Consider the following 13,185-nt stretch of genomic DNA (forward strand, 5'->3'; position numbering starts at 1 on the left):
TTAGCAATATCAAATATGTAAAATTCTTTAGTGACTCGATTATATACACTATAGAAAACTTTGAAAGATAAAACGATTCCTAAATAAATTCATTTCAAAGGTATACTACTCCGCAAAATCGCTAGTCGCAAATTTGTACTTTTACTTAAAAAAAGATATAAAATATTTCCATAGAATGATTACCTATGTTAGGTTCTCGTTTATAAATATAAGGGGAAACATTTTTAAAATAATTTACTGTTGTAATTTTATTAAAATTAACTTTTTTCCATCCTTATCGTCTTAAGTGATTTTTCATTAGTAACTTTTCTTGTAAATTTAACCGATAAAACCTATCGTCATATGCAATCCAATAAGAATTTGTTACGCAATAACAGGCTAATGTACATACCTACTTCTGTCCCGTACAATTTTCTTACGTTTGTATTTTTTTTATTATTTCTCTCTTTGTGTTATCTTCACAGTCCATTACGTATTTAAACAAAGTAATGTACGAACATTTTTCTAGTAGTTTTTGTAAGACTGTATTAACGAATCCACAGTGACAAGATTAAAGAATTTTATTAACTTTGTATAATTCGTACAAGTAATTAACCCTAAAAATGCCGACGATAGCGAAGTAAGCGAAGCGGAAATCGAATGTTTTTACGGATTTCGGATTACGAACTTCGTACATATAGTTCGTTTTAATTTTTATTCCGGTATATATATGTCTATCAATATTATGTTTTGTTCAAAGCTCTAAATCTAATCATTAATTTTTAAAATTTAAATATTTCTTACAGCGATTCAAATGTTTCTGTTTATGATGGTGGTGTGGTGGGACGGTGGTGATTACTTACTATAAGGTAGCCCACGACCACTTAACTATCAAGAAAAAGTAAATGTATCTTAGTTACTGAATGTCGTCATGCTTTTTTTCTATTTATTAAAACTTTGTATATTTACTTGATTTTTTACAGATAAATTTTCAATGACTATGGCTAATTTAAATGTTATCAATGTAAATAAAAAACACCGTCGCGGGCAATTTATTATTGTTTATTATAGCGTCGGCTTTGTCGTAATGAAATTGATACATATTCATTATAATAGTTTTTATTAATAGTAATTCATTTTTGCGTATAAGTGTTAATATATTATTTATCAATTTATTTCTAGGCTCCGATTCCACGGAACAAATGAGTTTAGAATTATACAATAGAATAAAAATATACATCGTTCTCAACGTTGATGCAAATAAGCATATATCGTGGTAAGAATTTATGTAGATCTGTCTGGATGGGTCTTCCACCGGTCATTCTACCACCAAGCTTTTCGGTGTTCCGGTTTGTGTGTTGATTGAGCCAGTGATATCAAAGGCACAAGAGTTAGCGGCGCATTTACAGCGTAAGAAGTGGTTTATATCTATTCACACGTGCCATCGGGTGGCCCTTTACTCGCCTGTCAGTCTGAAATAAAATGGAAAAGTCACAACACAATAAATAAAGAAATACGCAATGAACTAACCGAGTTAAGGCTCCGTCGGGCTTACGATCCAGATTAAACATTGTAGCCGTTTTATTGGCAGACACTATTTAATAAAAAAAAGTACCAGTAAGAAAAAATAGTAAATCGTCACGGCATTTTATACAGTCTTTTCGTCTCTTTATTTTAGTTTTCTACGAATCAGGGTAAACATAACTGAGACTTATTATCAGTAGTCTAAAATAAAAGTCTAAAAGATGCTTAAAACACTATAAATTGTGATGTACAATAATAAAAAAGTAACGTCTCGTAATAAAGTTTTGTTTGTATATTTGGCAGTGTATGCTGTAAATATAAAAATAAACAATAGGTATCTAATATGGGTCTTCCCATATAAGTACCAATGTCACCACTCGTATACAGCTCGCTACATACAAGCCACTCAACTGTATTTCGTATTCGTCAACTTTTGTATTCAAAATGACATGCATTTAAAAACCGACTTGAAGTTGTGTCCGTCGTATGACTAATGAAACATGTATATCTTATTATTAATTAAAAAATAATATACATTCACAAACCAATTTAACTACAAATACCATTAAACGATATGATTAAATATACTTGATCTTCTGCATTATGCAATTTCGGCGACGTGTGACGTTATGACCGAGGTAGAAAGAGTAACGACTGATCGTTTTTTTGTGTTTATATTTCCGAGCAACCGAGCAGGCGGTTCATCTGATGTTAAGTGATTACCGCCGCCCATGAACATTTGCAAAACAAGGGGAACTGCCAATGTGTTGCCGGCCTTTGTGATAGTTTATCCGCCTCTTGAATCTTGAATTACAATAAAGGTCTGTCTATATTGTTACTTTGGAACACAGTTTGTGGAAATTGGTTCCATAGTCTGCAGATTTACCTGGTTGTAGGATTTAGGCATATATAATCTACCGCCGCGCAGCAATACTTAGTAACAAAAACGGTTTGAAGGGTGAGTGAGCCAGTGTAACTATCAGTGAAAGGGTGCATTTGCTCGTTCGCCAATAATAATGACGCATTAAAATGACACCTTGGAGAAGATTAAACATCTGGGCGGTTAGATTGAAATCTGTTTCAGCGATATAAAGTGCGATCGGAAAACAGTTCAACTGTACAAATGAAATGTAAAAAATTTGCAAAAAACCCAAACAATATCTGTATTTATATATTTTGTGTGTGCGAAAAGCGATCGTTTGTCAAAAAAATTAACAAAAAGAAAACACTCGAGTCCTCTCGAAGCGAGAAATTTATGCACCGTTGCTTTTTCAAAGGGTTATCGCCACTGACACAGAATTATCGTCAAGGGCTCTCCGTGATGCTCGGCTAGGGAAATACAGTCTTAAGTGCTTTCGTTTATAGAGTTAGGTAAACTTGACGACGAGTTAATTGATATATTAATAAATACATATGTATAAGAAATATATTAAGTTTGCCCCATCATACACCTGGAAAACTAAAACTGCGACTTGTATGTAAAGATATCAAATATTCCTATAAAATAAAATCGTTTTTAAAACAATAAAAATATAAAGCTCGTGACATATATTTTGTCATCAAAACTTTTAATGAAGTAGTCGTCCACTTACTTGCTATGTACGCAACCTTGCTATGTATTGGCAGAAAATAGTTCAATCGCATCCAGTGAGTCATCCAAGACCTTATTTAAAGCAGGACATAAACATACATTTTCGTACTAATTTCTGTCTTGCTTGACCGCGACCTTGTATTGCATCGATAACCGGTTCTAACTGGTTCAACAAGCTATTGATCGCTATTGAGGCATCACCACTGTTTCCGTATTGGATTTTTGGTAACATCGAACACATGTGTTTTATTGATCTAATATCTAGCAGAAATCAATATAAATATCCAAGAATAAATCCAAATGTGCAGTGGGTTAAGTTTTTAAAAAAAAACAATCAACTAATCTTATTTTTATCTTACAATGCAATCATTATCATGAACTGTTCTGTACCTACTATCCTACTACTATTGCGATCTTTACGAATTGTAAATATAATGGATTTAGCTAATCAAAGCTTACATCATGCAATTCAGGATCTGATATTTTTTATAAGTTCCTAGAAATATTTTCCCTCGTCCCAAATGCCGTTTTGAGATCGTCAATTTTTGGATGTGCCATTTTCGATCATTTCAAGGCATGCCTGTAGATTATGCACATATGGTCAATTTCGGACCTGTGGCATGTTCGCTTCTTTTAAACCTCTTTTGATTGTCCATGAATTAATAGCGACGCCTCTAACTCCTCTCATCTCATCTGTATCAGCTACTCGACGACGCTTGTATCAATGTTGACTTTGCAGGGACTTAGACACAATAAAGAGATCATCTTTATCGGAGATCACATGCGCTGGCTGTTATTTGATTTCTGACTCAAGGCAGCACTCTATAAAACGTCTCTCTCATCTCTTTTGAGACTGACTTAACCTTAGTCGACGAGCAACTTCCCGTTGTCTCAAAAAGAACAACGATTGCAACAGGGCCTAAGACAACGGGAGTGACTTGAACGGTTTCTTTTGGCATAGTTTTAAGTAGAAATAGGTTCAACATGCGAAGATATGTTCCTGTCAGTTTCGGGCAAGTGTTACATAAGTAATGTTAAGAATACGTATGGTTTATCACATTTCGTAATAAAAGGCATAAGAGGCAAACCGTCGACGAATGACTTTAGTTTAATCAAAAGTAGGTTAGTTAAATGTTATGATATGTGCATTGTTATAAATTTAGGACCAATTTAAATATTTATTTTAGCTAGTTAAGTAATATAAAAAACTTTGATTATGACTTCAATACTATAACTCGTATTGTTAGGCTAGTTTTTCGTTCAGCAGCTTATAAAAACCACTTAATAGTTTAGGTTTAGAAAGCAATTATTGATTTATTTATTTATTAAGGCAAACACAACAGGTTACAAATTAATTTAAATCACTTGTTAGATATTTGTTCCATTAGAATTATTAGGAGTTAAAGATAACAATACGCAGAAAAGTAATATAAAGTAAAAAAAAATGCATTTCCAGTAAGAATTGTTTTCACCACTTGATAGAACATATTTTAGTTATTTTACTTAAGTAGGTACAGTCAGTTTTCCCCAACAATGCTTTTAACGATAAAACGAGCATAAAGTGTGGTCTAGGTATGGTATGTTTTAATTCGACTAGTTTTCATACTATTCTATTTTCCCATTCAGTAATGATAATAGTCAAGTTTTTTATATTTCAAATTTCACATAACTATTCATTGAATTGAAGCAAATGCAAAAAGTGGACATAAGTTGAAATAATTTGCATTCAAATGTTCGTCAATCTTCATATAAATAGCCGTTCGTCGATGAGAAGAATTAAAGATTCATATTTTAACTTGTCAGACATGTTATGATTCGTATAAAGCTGAAATATATACGGCATGACTTGTGTAGAAAACAAATCATTAAATTCTATGATCGTGCAGTTAATGTTTTGTGTTATTTCTATTTGCGTTAAGGTACTTTGATCGTATGTTCGTAGTCTAACAAAATTGTTATACTATGTTCGTATTTACCTATTGTCATATTTTATTTAATGTCATAACAAGTCTTTTGCAATGAAGGTTTAATATTAAAATATCAGGTTGCTAATTATATAGAATTATGTTTATTTACATGATTGAGAAGAAAAAAGTACAAAAAATAGAATCAGACTTAGAAATAAGTTCTATTTATTACTAATATGCGAAAGTGGAAATCGCATGCTCGTTGTGAAATATTGTTAGTAGGTAAATAATGAAGTTAACCTTTTACAATGTTTGATAGTTTTACTTTACGATGTATACTTAGAAAAAGCATCCTGTGGGGAGTCGCTTGCTGAGCGTAATTGTTGAAAGAAAATCTGAATAGCGAGAGAATAAATTATGAGCTGGGCTGCATACGTCTAGCTCATGCACGCTAATCTCGGTTGAGTAAAATTTTCACGACAGAAACGTTTCACTTAGCTTACTCAGAGTAAAATGTTTGTATTTAAGGTAGGCAGGGGATGGGTTTGCTTTGACTTTTTATTTTTAGTAATGAATCTCAGCAATTAACTTCGATTTAAATATAAGTGAAGTGGTGCTACATTAATAAAAGATCATTTTAAAACTGCTCTAGCTGCTATATTATAAATTTTCTAAAATCTCAACATTATCACTCTTTTATGTAAAATTCTATAAGATACCATCTTAGTAAAGCTAGTTTAACAATCCATTAAACATTACAGATAAAAACTATTTAGTACAGAGATGCAACCAGTGAAATGAAAAAATAAAGAAATACGGACTTGAACGAGTTCGATATTGCAGTTGCGTAACTGGCAGCACAGCGCTTGAGCCAACATTCTCGACCGCCTCGAGATGGACGTATCGAAATTGGGTTCTTAAATATGAATATCGAAGTGCAGAAAATATTACTCAAAAATTCGAATAAAATTTTCTTAACTACAATATTATAAAGTATGTTTCACAAGCTTCACGTCATTCAACATCTTCGTAATTGTTTGTGTCGCTTCTTACAGACAATGGCTTTACAATACCTATTTTGAAACATTTAGTCGAAGAGCACCGTTCGGTGGAAATATATTCTACGAAGTTTACATGAGATTGATTCTACGAAGCCGCTTTGTAAAATTGTCGAACTCCTCGGAAACTGAGAGAAATATTGACGTTGTACCAAAATACGAACCGATAGATAAATTGAATCTTAGAGTTTTGCAGACAAGCCTTGAATACGTAATACTGACTTTTCTGATTCTGAAATGTGAGAAGAATATACCGATATTCGTTTCTTGAGCTGGAAGCCGATATGTTGGTGATGTTTTGTCTTTATCATTGTGAATAGTTGGAAGTAACTCTGTGATGTGAATGAAATTTATTTGTAAAATAAATCAAAATATATTAAACATTAATTATTAAACATTGTGAAAACGTATTAGACAGACTGAGGGTTACGTTTATAATATTAGTACAAATGGTCAGTGTTTTTTAGCTAAACATGATTTTAAACTATTATCTCAAGCGTAATCTAATTAGAAAAACTTTTTCAACATATATTGTAAATATAATTTATTTTGAAAATTTGCAGTTTTAAATACTTTTTCATGGATGGTTTTTCACTGTCGATATTTAAAACTGAAAAACAAATTTAAAAGTGCAAAAATGCGTATATTTCGAGTTTTTTCATTGAAAAAAATTGTTTTTTTTTTTTTAATAATATTAAACATTTTCATATACTTTCTCTTGTTCTTTATAAATCTTTTCAATATGGGGATCGAATTGAAAATTTGTATTTCAGTTATAAAATAAATCGGGGAATGACATTAATATTCATATTTTATTTCATAATAAGCATTATTAACAATGAAATAAGCCCACACAAGGTAGGAAGCCATTATTGTTTGTTGAATTAAATAGTTAAATTGTTCTGTGGAAAGGAAATTGAAGTTCCTGCTCAATCAGTTCAAACGTACTCAGTAAGTACATACAAGTATATAGCTAGTATAGAACCGTGCATCGTGCATTTCATTTGTCCTTGGGCAGAATCGGCTAGAACCTGGAGAGGCTGAAGAGTATCTTCATGTACCCGACTGCATTTTGCATTTCCAAATTAGACTTCTTAACCTATTTTTAGTTTTATTACAATAGGCTTTTTTATTTATCTGCCTTGCTGTTAAATGATTTTTTTTTACCCGTAATTTAACTTTTTTCAAGGCTTATTGCTGAAATCAGATCAAAACATCAAAATCAATATCAAAACATAGCAATATAAATCAACTCGGTTAAAATACTCTATAATATCTTAAAGTTATGGAAAAAGAATTGCTAATAATATTGTTTAAGTCGCAACAATTTAAATAAAATACCGTAGGGTCATCGAACAGTGAAAGGTCAAGTCTAGGCTAAATAAATGGAAACGGTAGAGAATAAATTGTAGTGAAATCAAACGAACCAAGCGTAACGTATTTCGGTTCTGTTGGCTGTTGGGGGGGTTCTGTGTGTTTTAATTAAATGTTTCATATTAATTTGTATTTGATTAAAGCAACATTAACATAATTCTCATATAAAAAAACTTAATATAATAATAAAATCTAACATAAAGGTTTGTACAAAATAATAATCGACCATTTAAACTACTCTCTGTACTTTCTGTATTGTTTGATAAATAAATATGGTAAAGAGAAAGAGGTGCTTGTGTGTTGAATGTAACAAAATATACGGCCTTTTGTTATACGTAGGCTTGGGAATCTTAAAGTGGTTATTTATAAAATTAAACGTTAATGGTATTTTGTTGGTTAACGCGCGAAAGTTGGAGCCTGAAAGCAGTGATAATGAAAATTGGGCATCGAGCCAAAACCGAGCTGAAGTCATTGCACTGTGTCCAACTCATTAGTTGCAGGTGAATGAGAATATTTGGGTTGTGACCTAGATATTGCCTCAGTTATTACATTAACTTTACCTCTTTATTTATTGATGGCTTATCAATAGTCATCAGTGAACACGGAAATGAAAAAAATAGGCGCCCGCGCCCCGCTCTATGGATCTCCCAGAAGTCACTGTTATTGGGATCTCAATTTTTCATTACATTCAATAAGTATCGTATGCGGGATGATGCTATGCGCCCGACCCAGCACCATTACAGTCCCGACTATTGCCCAGGAGGAGGGCAACACTCTCCTAGTGAAAGTTATCTCTACTCTTCCATAACAGGCTGGCGGTGCGGTCCTCCTCCAGACCAGTCGATGGGGCACACGTAGACCCCACTCGCACGCAGCCTGACATCTTAAATATACTTCTTAGTCGGGTGCTTGGCCCTGTACCAATCTCGGTATGACGTCGCCTTTCAGACTACGATAGGTCCGCCATTTAAAGGAAATCAAGCCACCCGAGCATACTCCTATAGTCTCTGCTAATGAAAGTAGTATAACACCGACACGAAACCAAACTTTAATAAGCATGTGTTGTGATATTACCTTTATAAACCATTTTAATTATATATTATTGCAAATCCGTCCAAATCGTATTTTGTAAAATTATAAATGTATGCCAACGAAAAAGTGTGAGTGAAATTTATCTTCATACAATCCAAATGCAAAGAATATAATCAAATACAAGTACAAGAGAGCTCTATGGATCAAAGGAATCACGCTCTAAAAGTGTTCACATTGAAATTTCGATGCTTAACCTTGCATTCGGGCTGTGGTATCATAACCTAGTTCCTACCAGAGAGTGCTCTTCCGGCGCATTCATTTACAAAATCCGATATCAAAGTGGCGGCGCGTGCAACCGGCAGACGTGAGGTGCAAGCAACGAGAGACTACTTCCAGCAATACAAATAAAATAGAAATTCATGCATAAAATATATTATCCTTTAAAATTTAGGTTGCTTAGCCAATTTTATGAGGTTTATTACGAAAACTCGTGAAAGAAACGAATTTGACTTACTATGATGATAATAAATAAATCAAACCGGGCTCCAACAAGCCCATTTGAATCGTCACTTCATAAATTAGTCATGCCAGTTCTAGGTAAAGCTAATAAGGTTTTAATGTTTATTTCATGATTTTTCAAATCGGATCAGTATTTGACCTCTATAAAAATCGCTTTAAAATGTAGTCGGGGTAAACTGTAGATTAATAACCAAGCGTGGTAGCGATTTTAACAACAGCGCTATTGAAGCTTTGGAGCTTCATCAAAGCAGCTCGGCGTCGGGTCGATACGACGCCGCTAAGGCTCATTACGTGCAGCGACGGCATTAATTATTATCATTAGCGCTACTTTTCACAGTTTCCGAAATAATTAAATTACGTAATATAAGATGTGTGTTTTTACTTCGGCTGGGTAGGGACGAGTTGAAAAATAGGAAAATCATTAATTTAAATAAACAGAAACGTCATGACCGAAGTGAACAGTCAACATTTTGTTGTTTCTAAAAAGCTTTCTAATGCTTGTGAAAGGTCTACCTTTATTGTCGAACACTTTTTCCCTTTTCAGAACTAAATAGATGAAGATTATAGAAGAAGATTATTTTTAATTTTACATCATGTGAATTTATTACTTATTTAGTATTCCTTTTAAATGAGCATTAACTCATTTAAATATAAAGAATACTTAGCGCTATTTAATCTTAATTATTAGTTTGTAAGTTAAATGCCTTAATTTATTTGAATTCTACTAACGAAGTCAAAACGCCTGAAAGTTCATAATACAAAGTAATTGTTTAATTAGAAAAGCTGAGTAAATTATCATTATAAGATATTCTAGAACAAAACGATAGAATTATTTAAGCTAGTAACTAACTGGTTTTAATTACGTTCACGCTTAAACTGGCTAAACGTTATATATTTGTGTAATGTAATACACGTTTGATCTTTTGTATTTACTTGTAATCAATGTATAGGGACCAGGGAGCAATATCTACATCTATATTAATATTATAAACAAATAGGGCGAATTTTGTGATTCTACGGTCTTACAGACAGTTACCTCCGGAACCGCAGCACCTTACCGCAAGTACTTTGTCCCAGATGATCACAGGCTACACAGCTATTGTATATATGCATACTCTAATTTAAACATAAATTTTTGATAGAGATTTTTCTTGTATATCATAATTATTTTCTTTATCTTACGTCACGTTTGAGATAAACAAAATTCAAATATTGATTTAATGAAAATCCGGAACTAAATTATAGCACATTACAATAAGTTCCAGATTAGACACACCTAAGATAGTCGATATGAATAATAATATCATGTACAATAAACATACATAAACAGGATATATTACAGACCTAGACCACCATTAATAGACCGCCTATTGCTAAGTAGCCACCATCGCCCAATCTATAGACATAGGCGCCGTAAGAAATATTAATAAGTAAAATATTATGTCCCTTGTGTCTATAGTTTCAATGTCTCACTCAAGTTACAATCACCCTTCAAATCGGAACACAACAAAACTGAGTAATTGCTGTTTGGCTCTAGAATATACCATGACCTACCTAGACTGGTCTCCACAGCCCTACCACCCAGTATCTTTATCTATTATCAAATGATGTTCCCTTTCTAGATACGCAAAAAATAGTAAGGTTTTAATTGAATATTAAGCTGGACATAACATAACTACTTGTTAGTTAGGTCATGGTCATGGTCTTCGGAGTTAGGCCTGGTTACAAAATCAATAGCTGCAGAAGTTTATTAGCTATATTATAAACGTCTGAAACAATTTTGGATTTAACACCACATTGGACGTCCATACTTTTGTGGGCATCTTCCTTTTCACTTTTTAGTGTATATAATATTTTCTGTTGAAGATAAATAATTACTTAGGTGCTTATTTTCTTACAATCGACCGACTGTATAAAGAAAAATTTGTTAAAACTGCATATAAATGACAATTTGACACACTCAGTTTCTACATACGTATAAATTTGCTTTGTTTTAATCAAAAGCGAAAATAATTATACTCGGTTTATATAAATTGTGAAACAACATTTGGAAGTCGCTCCAACTGTTAAAAATTACTTATGTGATAAGTTTGGCTTGTTTATTTCGGTTTCATTCAAAAACTATAAAATCTATTAATATGCAATATTCATTTATAATTTAGTGTCAAGATATATACGCTTTAAAGTATTAATATAATGTCTACATCTCATCGAACATCATTTTACCCGTACGAAGTCGGTACGGGCATTTAGTGTAGTATTAGAGGAACTGATTATAGATAACCAAGTGACTCCGCAATATATCTGTGCGTACTAACAACGGCTAGTGCGGACACTAATCAGACGTGTGAACACGAGAGAGAGCTTTTCAGAGCGACTTAATTTCGGTATTACGGATGGCAATGTATGCTGTTATTAACTCTCTTGTGAAATTTTTAGGGATGGTCATTTTTACTTGATCAACTAGTGTAATAAATAACTTTCGATGTGACCGCGGCATGAATTATAACGGATAGGTACTGTAATATATTCAAATCCAATTCGGTAGGAATTGACGATTTAGGGGTAGCCGGGTGCGGAAAGCGATTCAAATTCTAATGATTTAGTCCTGCGAAGGAAACGCTCGAAATATTTTGATCTTTATTGAGAACTGTCACGAACAGAATAAATATTTTCAAGTCTTTTAGATCAGACCGCCTTTAACTTGAAATAAATGTTTAGAAAAATAGCATTATTAGTTGTTAACACTCGAACTCTCAAATAATACTTACAAAGTAAGCATATTCTTTACAAAGTGATTTTTTAAAAACATTAAATATCATGATTTAATTATACATTCATGTTACATCTCCGTTTTCATCCCTTTCACACAAATTACACTGATATAAATCAAAACATCTCACATCTAATGTCATTTATAATAGTGTTGCCGTAATCTCGAAAAATGTAATGTATTAAAACTTCCGTCGTTAACAGTGTTCATCTCCGCAACTATACAATGCTTATAATAACTGAGATAATAAATTGGCTTAAGTTTTTTTTATTATTATGAACAGTGAAATCGTTCTTGCGACTTATAACGATATCAATAAACGCTGTCACTGACTTTTCTGTAAACATTTTTAAAATGTCAACACTCCAGTAAAATGTTCACACATTTTTTCTATAATTTAGTTAGCGATCGCTAGAACGCATCATAGCTTTCAGGTCGATGGTGCTTTCGTCGAATACGTTATATATCAATTTAGATCTCACATCGATATACATGTACATATAACCATATTCATGTTCACCGGTGACGTTTAATGTGCTACATTGAATTCGCAGAAACGATATAATTCCGTTGATTCTATACATAAATTATATACTTTTGGAAATTTTGTAGAATGATTTTTTATGAAACTACGCTGTACAAGTATATCACCCTTAGCTATTCTAATTCCCAGTTTGCTAGCGCTGGTCATAGTTGATTGATGTGGTGAAGGGCGCGGCCGTGGCGACCCTGATAGGGATAATTGGTTTGTTTCACGGAGGACTGATTCCAGGTGGTTCGGTTTACGATCAGCTTAGTCTGGGTAAAAGTTAATTGGAGTGATACTTTAGCAACTAAATTACTGAATACTTGAGTATGACAGTGAAAATAAAAGTCTTGAAATGTGTTTAGCCAGAAACCATGATCATCGACTTATCAACTCTCCAGCACCAAGACTCTGATTATTCAAGTATAATAAAAAGGTTTTCGACTCTTATTCAAATATGTACTATTCTATACATTTTAATAAACACTTTACTTAAGTGTTAAACATAATTCGTGTTATAAGACGGATTTGATACGTTTTATTCCCAGGACAATATAAAGAGAGTTTCAAGTGTATATAAGTTTCATGTAACCGCGAAACTAGAAGTGGCTAATTCAATTATATCAAAAGAAAGGGTAAGCGAATGTTTATTAGATTAAAGTTTTAAGGCGGCGCGACGTCTGCTTCTACACGTTGGCTTATTTTAAACTGTAGATTTTACTGACTCGTGAGGGGCTCGTCTGTGGCAACAGAGAGTAAACCAATGTTTACCCACTGACTTGTGCAATATAATTTGGTTGGTTGGTCACATATGGTTAAATTATGCGCTCAGCAGCCGTGGTTAAAATTCTGTCAGGTTGACCTTATTTTGAACAAAAAGGGTTGACCAATGCTGTAGCTTT

The 13,185-nt window shown here is 32.9% G+C and overlaps 1 protein-coding gene across 1 annotated transcript in view; it reads left to right on the top strand.

Annotated features, from left to right (window-relative positions):
* The window catches only part of LOC125072250 (neurobeachin), a 420,639-nt gene that overhangs the window by 753 nt on the left and 406,701 nt on the right, over positions 1-13,185 (top strand). The window lies entirely within an intron of this gene.

Source organism: Vanessa atalanta, chromosome 21 (assembly GCF_905147765.1).
Source record: "Vanessa atalanta chromosome 21, ilVanAtal1.2, whole genome shotgun sequence".
NCBI lineage: Eukaryota > Metazoa > Arthropoda > Insecta > Lepidoptera > Nymphalidae > Vanessa > Vanessa atalanta.